This window comes from Bacillus rossius, chromosome 1, assembly GCF_032445375.1.
Source record: "Bacillus rossius redtenbacheri isolate Brsri chromosome 1, Brsri_v3, whole genome shotgun sequence".
Lineage (NCBI taxonomy): Eukaryota > Metazoa > Arthropoda > Insecta > Phasmatodea > Bacillidae > Bacillus > Bacillus rossius.
In genome coordinates, this window is record NC_086330.1 from 248,412,416 (window position 1) to 248,419,857 (window position 7,442).

Genomic DNA, 7,442 nt, shown 5'->3' on the forward strand with positions numbered 1-7,442 from the left:
TGCAACATGCGGTGCGTGCAGCTGCGATTGCGTTGAACACATCCCAAGCAGCCAACAGTATGTGCACATACTGCTCAAACCAATAGTTAAAACGATAAACTGTACAAAATCAATTCCTAATTGAACATGAATACAAAAATGATTTTTAAGTTACCATTTAATCAGCTGGAAAATTTACTCAAACATTTACAACATAATACGTACCTTTTTTTTTTGTTTAAAATTTTACAGGCTGACTGAAACGTGGCAAAATATTCAACAAAAACTATTTAAAAGTGGCTGGGGTGCTACATTTGGTTAAAAATTAAATAATAATAATAACAGGTTGCATTTCTTAAAAGTTCCTTAAAATTTTTCGAATGTTCCATAAAATATTACTTTTGAAGAAACTTAAACATAATTTTAATAACCTAAGCTGGGTTTTCAACATTTCTATTACAATTATGTAATAGGGATGGGTAGTTCGCGAACTACCAGTTCATTTGGAACTGTTCTGACGAGCGAACTAGGTGACTAGTTCGCTGTTACCAAAAACAATCGTTCTTTCGTTCTTTGCGTGTTTCTCTTCTCCTACTCTGTTTGGTCCTTACTGCACATGCGCGAAAGATCCCTAGGTGACTAGTTCGCTGTTACCAAAAACAATCGTTCTTTCGTTCTTTGCGTGTTTCTCGTCTCCTACTCTGTTTGGTCCTTACTGCGCATGCGCGAAAGATAACCCCCCCCCCCCCCCCCCCCATCAAACAAACCACTGTCACCCAATATGCCACGTCTTTCTTTCTTGCTTTCTTCCCTCTCTTACGTTTGTTCTTTATTTGGTCTCATCCCCCCCCCTACCAGAATTTCCCCATCGCTTCGTAAGTTCTAGACTTGCGCATAATAGTTCGCGACCGGGAGCGCTCCTTTTAGTTCGCAGCTCCTTGGCGAACTAGGTCGCTCTTTTAGTTCGTCCGCTCCCATCTCGAATTCAAAGAAGACAGGTCACAGATAGTTCGTTAGCTTTGCTACCGCTACTGCAGGCGATCTTCTTTGTATGTTATAATAGTTATTTTTTATAATGATCAGTGTTGTGAACGCCTAGATTATTATCCTTTTTTGGGTTATTATACATCAAATGAGTAAATAAAACAATAATTTACATAATTGGGTAAAATGGCGTATATAACAGTTCTGTTTTTATTCTTCACTTAACATACACTATAATCGAAACATTTTAATTTATAAAAGGGTTTATTTTATAGCTAGTTTAAGAAATATTATTTATGAAATGCGTTTATTTTAGTGAATAAAATACCGTTTTATAAATATACAAATTATATTTTTTTTTAAGAAATAATCAACAAAAATGTGTTATTATGTACAGGCTACAAAATTACGTAAATTATTAAGAATAGAGACCCATTACTCTTCTAATTTGTTACCTTACAATTAGATATAGAAAAAAAGCCATAATTAATACCCGAAAGGGAGAACGAGTGACGACTTTTGATAAGAGCCAGATCATGTGCACAGAACTAAAAGAAGGAGATCGGTAAAAGAACGAGCTAATGAACTGAGGAGCGAGGGATCTGGGAACTAGTTCGCGTAGTTCGTCTGTGGGAGCGCTCTTCCGAACTAGTTCGATCGCGAACTACACAAGTCTAGTCAGTTCCAAGCAGAGACGTTCCAAGTACTGATCTGAACTACGAAGACCGAAGAGAAACGGAGTACATATACACACTGAACTAGCTAGTTCAAAGACATAGATAGTATCGTTTGACGATCGTGAACTCTTAATTTTTATCTAATATTCTTTATACATTTACATTACATATTGACATTAAAAAACGTGTCACGTAAATAAGTGTAATTACGTTAAATTTCAGATAGCCTATACAACCTGAAATTAAACTTTCATTACACATAGACCACACATTACAAAACTACACTAAAATTTAAAGAAACATAATAAAACTTACCTAATACGAAAAAAATCAGCTTAGGTTGTCACAGATGAGAAAACACTATACCATTATTTTGTTTTGTAAACATGTGAAAATAAGCACTTTACTTGCAGAAAATAAATTAATACACATTCAAAAATGTAAGAAGTGTGTGAAAGAAAAACAATACGATAGTCGCTCATTTGTAATGGGAGATATTGTTTACAAGCATCGGATTACTGTGTGCCTCTTTTATTTATAGAAAAAGAAATGCCCATAAAACAAAAAGTCTGTAACGATTGTGTTGGTGCAATGTATGGAATATTTTGTTTAAACATTGGAAACCGCAATACAGTCCGCGACCGATGTAGTTCAATAGAACGGTTCCTAAAGAACTAGTCTTTGAAGTGACTAGTTCCGAACGAACTAGTTCGTTCCAAAGAACTATATTTCCCATCCCTATTATGTAACTATAGGATTTAATGTCTACCAACATTGAAAAATGTGACTAAATTTTATCAGCACAAATTTGTACCAATACAAAATGGATTATTATGTAATAAATTATAAGCGCTATCATTCAGTAGATTTCCAGGAGGAAGTGGTAAAAAATAAAAACACTTGGAAATTTTAAATTTTATAACTTGTACACAGTTACAGTAACATTTTTGTAAGGCATTGCATTCAAACATGTACCCAGGTATTAGTGGAAATCCAAGCAGTGATAACTGATTGTTAAAGATTAAACACTTTGTCTATACTTAATACACCTGTTAGTCTTGTAGGATCGTACAAATTTTATATTATATAACAAGTTTTAGTTTGACTGCAAAGTATTTTTTTTTTTTTTTTTTTACCTTTTAACACTTATTTTGACTCATCTTTTACAAGCATTCACTGTCTATTGAGGCACTTGTCCATGCCTAATGTACCTATTTGGCATTTATACTAAGGTTACTGTTAAGAACAATTATAATTCTTAGTTTGGAAGCTACTTTAAGGCGAGCATTATGAAATTACAGTCATTTAGAATTTACTATAGACTGGGAAAGTGAGTGCCCTGTTTGAATGCAAGTTAAGGGTGCCGTGCATCGTGGCCCGACATGAGATGTCAGAGCAACGAGGTGGCGTGGTGGTGGAACGAAAGAGGGTGAGTGCTTGACAGGGCACTGAGCAGTGGTGGCTCCAGTGGGCAGGCCCGGGCCTCCACATTTTCAAAACTGAAAATTGGAAAGATTTTTTATAAAAATACACAATTCATATTAACGTTAGGTTTATTTTGAAAAGGGCAGTTGGCAATGAAATGAAACTAAACATACGCCTGCAGATTTGTAACATTTTATATTAACGAATGAGATGTGTTGTAATATTCACCTTATATTAACATATTTTCACATTATATTATATACTAGCTGCCCGACCCGGCTTCGCAAGGGCTATACTAATGGAAAAAAATTAAGCCACATCTCCCATATACAGTAATGGTAAATAAAAAAAAAATCTGTGAAAATTTATTACAATGCTGTATAATGTACCAGAGAGAAAATGAATAGCATCGATGGTTTCCCGACTCGTGCACGCAACGTACAACTGATGTACCCGTACTTCGCTACGGCAGTCTACAGGCAGATCACTCTTGCGCCGCTCATTATACATGCCACTGCCGCGCGATGCCCGTTGCCATGGAGACGCAGAAGGCATGAACAATGCAAAATCCTGTTCTCATGCAGACAAAGCACCCACTGTTGCCTGGTTTTAACCACCCATGGGATCTAATTTTCGGAAAATGTCATCCTGCGCAGTAGCGGCCGGTGATGTTAAATTATGGGTGTTCACACACTCATACATACACACATGCTAACACATATGCACTCATAAAGAAAATAAAAAAGACCACCTACCTTACTGCGTACTAGAAGCCTGTTTTGGTGTCAGATTATCTATGTTGGTGCGGCACCGTAGCAGTTACTGCTTATCTTGGAGTCGTGAAAGATATATTTCGTTTATTACACAAACTCATGTCTGTAATTGTAGCCCGAATCAACACAACGAAGCTTATTGAGCAGACTAGTTGTTTTTTAAGAAATTTCAAATTGTAATTCAAAATGGTAGATCGCTGATCAAGCCTCACATAAATAATAATAAATTATGTTTGATGTTCTTGATTTTTCAAATTTGTGGCTGGGCTTAAGCTTATCAAAGTGTTGTGCCTGAAAGCAATGTGAAGCTAAAAAATATGATTCTGGTTTTCAGCTGAGCAAACATGTTGATGACTTTATGATTAAAATTATGCATGCTATTTATTAGTCTTTTTTCTATTGACAACATTGCTAAAGCAGTAAATCTTTCTTCTGACATAGTGTTCCTAAATTTTTAATTGTTAACTTTTCCTTGTAGTAAGTTTTCTGTTCGCTAAAATTGTTTGTACGGAATTCATTATGGCGATTTTTAAAAATTGTACATGTTTGCTATACGCGCTAAATAACGCAGTCACATTTTCACAGTTAAAGTCTTACAACAAAGGGAAACTTAATAAAAACGGTACCTCAGAAAAATGTTGTCCTGCGTAAGGCACAGAAAAATATTTTACAAACGCACAGTCACACTAATTATTTAAAGATATTTACGCTCGCATTGAACCACACACAACTATTTTTTTCTACTGGACGTAAAAAACTGAAAACGAAAAGTTTGTTTGGTTAGGGGTGATAGTATTGGAGTGGACAATCCTGGCATCTACCGGGCTGATTCATAAGTTATGACTTACTTCTCTGATCAGTGCTGCTGTGCGTGCTGAAATTTGGAACTACATCAATGAAACGCCAGGACAATCACGAGCACACGAGAGCCGTGCACTCGTCCAGTGTTAAATGTCCCGTAGGAGGTGACGTAATTCCTTAGTGCGCATGCGCAAAAGGACCGAGGCAGGTATGCAGGCAGCGCGTTTCGTGCACAGATCCATTGTGAACACTACAGCGTTGCCATATCGCCGCAATCGAAAAAATAAAAACAGACATCCGTGACAGATGCAAACAAAGCGACGAGTGTTACTCTGGTAGCTGCCACTGGTAAAAGTAGATAAAAAGGAACTTATAACTCTACAAAATAAATAAATGTTCTGTAGAAAACTGGGTGTGCACGTGCACTTGTGCTCTTTAATACCGGCCGCTACTGATCCTGCGTAACATAAGGAACATTACTGTGAAGTTTCAAGTCTGTAAAATATATATACTTGAAAAAAAGGTCAATAAAAAATCAAATTAAACACAGAGAGAGGAAAAAAAAACAATAGTTAAGGTTTGCGAATTAAAGTGATAAAAAGTATTTAAATACTAATTGAACTCTTATGTGGGTACTGATTGCTTCGTTGTTAATATCACACGGGTGTTTTTTACTTGTATGGGAAAATTAAGAATGATAAGGCATCTAGTGCGTGGCAACAATGTTAATAGGCAATAGGAAATAAACTTCTAGTGCCTGCGGCATTGTCAACACACATTTCGTACATGTACTGCATGTTGTATCTAACCCCCTCCAATGCATTTGATTCTAAATTGGACTTTTAGTAAGGATCCCTAATGTTATTGATAATAGATAATATAATATAGCCTATTGCCTTCCTCGATAAATGTACTATCCAACACTGAAAGAATTTTTCAAATTGGACCACTGGTTCCTGAGATTAGCACGTTCAAACAAACTCTTCAGCTTTATAATATTAGTATAGATATAGATGTATTTTAATCTTAACAATTTTATGACCTTTATAAAAATTAAAGTGTATTTTGTTGACATACAACCATATGTTTATAATAATATATTGGACTTCAGAGAGAAATAAAAAATAAATTACCCTCAGAAAGCCACAAAACTTAACATTTTGCATCTGAATCTTAAAAATTCCCCGGACCACCCTCTGATATGGGTGTTAGACTCCCCGGTAGAGCCTGGACTCCCAGAACTGTGCATACGCCCCTGCCTAACCTGTGACTGATATGGATGAGTAAGAGAAGGCCTGGCAGGTCATGAAAGCACCAACTAATGTACTCGAGTCAAGCAAGCACTGGGTCAAGACTTCAGCAGTGCAGTCGGCTTCACGACACACTGGCGTGGCATCCGTGAGGAACACCGACCACAGGCGGTCGGGCTGGGTCTCCAGTCAGCATTGAACAGTGCTGCCAGCCACATTAGCGAGTCATCAGCTTTCGCATGTTGGTAAGTAATTGTCAACCTAACTCTTTAGCTTGCCAGGTTCAGTGAGAGAATATACTACGTTTTGGACAGAAGAAGCAGTTGTTTAGTACTACCAGACAGTTTGCCTTAATATTGTCTCAACAAGATAACAGTACAAATAAACAGCAAAATTTAAATGAAAAAAAAAAAAAAAAACATTTTTCAAGGACAAAATATACAGCGGCACAATTTTTTTGGTTGAATTGTAAACTTGCACTATAAAACTAGAAAATTACTACAGATATTAAATAATAGGTATTATTGTACACCTTGCACACTTGTATTATTTTTTTATATCTATAAAATTAATGTTTTGCAATTTTCATGATTCATCACTGCTACGGCATTTAGTTTTTTTCACAATGAGCTGACTTGCGGCTATCCTTACATGTTCAGACCTAAAACCTTCATAAAGTAATCATACACATTGTTTTACTATGCATATCCTCACCTTTGAATAATTTGTCAAAATTGATTTTTGTATCATTATTTATTTTAATTAATTTTGAATGTACCATCTAATGATACACAATTGTCCTGTTCTCTGCAAAAAGTGCCAGCTTCCACTCTTGGAATGCACAGGTGGCTACCTCATCTATGAATAGTACCATGGCTTAATGCTCAAGACCTTGTACACAAACTCATGTAACCCCCCCCCCCCCCCCCTTCCCAAATGATTCCTTGCACCCATGTTCTAACAAAATCAATTTTTTTAATTAGCAATATAAACATAGCCAAATACCGTAATTTTCCGCTTTAGAAGCTTTTTGAATTAGCAAAAACTACACTTTACTTAAACATTGCACAGGTAAACATGCAATATCTAAAGCCAATCAAAGAAGTTTTTCAACATGCAGAGCTTCTTTTAGTTACTTGTACAGTGAAATGTAAATTATAGGCATTTTAAGGCTTTCTGTGACTTTTCTACCATCCTGGTCATTAGAACATGCGCATCTCAGCTGACACACTGAATCAGTACAACATGTCATGACTGGTAAAAGCAGAACTTTATAACACACACCTATTTAAAAAATGAACTGAACTTAATCAGCTTGTGACAGCCCATGCTCACAATTCTTTCAATCAGCAAATTTTAATGTCTTGAAATTAATTTAAGCAAAGTTGCCTCATAATGTATGTTACACTTAAAACAAATGAGTGAAGCTCTGTATAGGGATCTTAAAAAACACTGGTATGCAGGAACTGTCCAAACACATTCAAAATTGTGCAGGAAGTATGGGATGGGTATGAAAAGGAAAGAAGACGGTTGAACAAAGTAAACTTATAAAC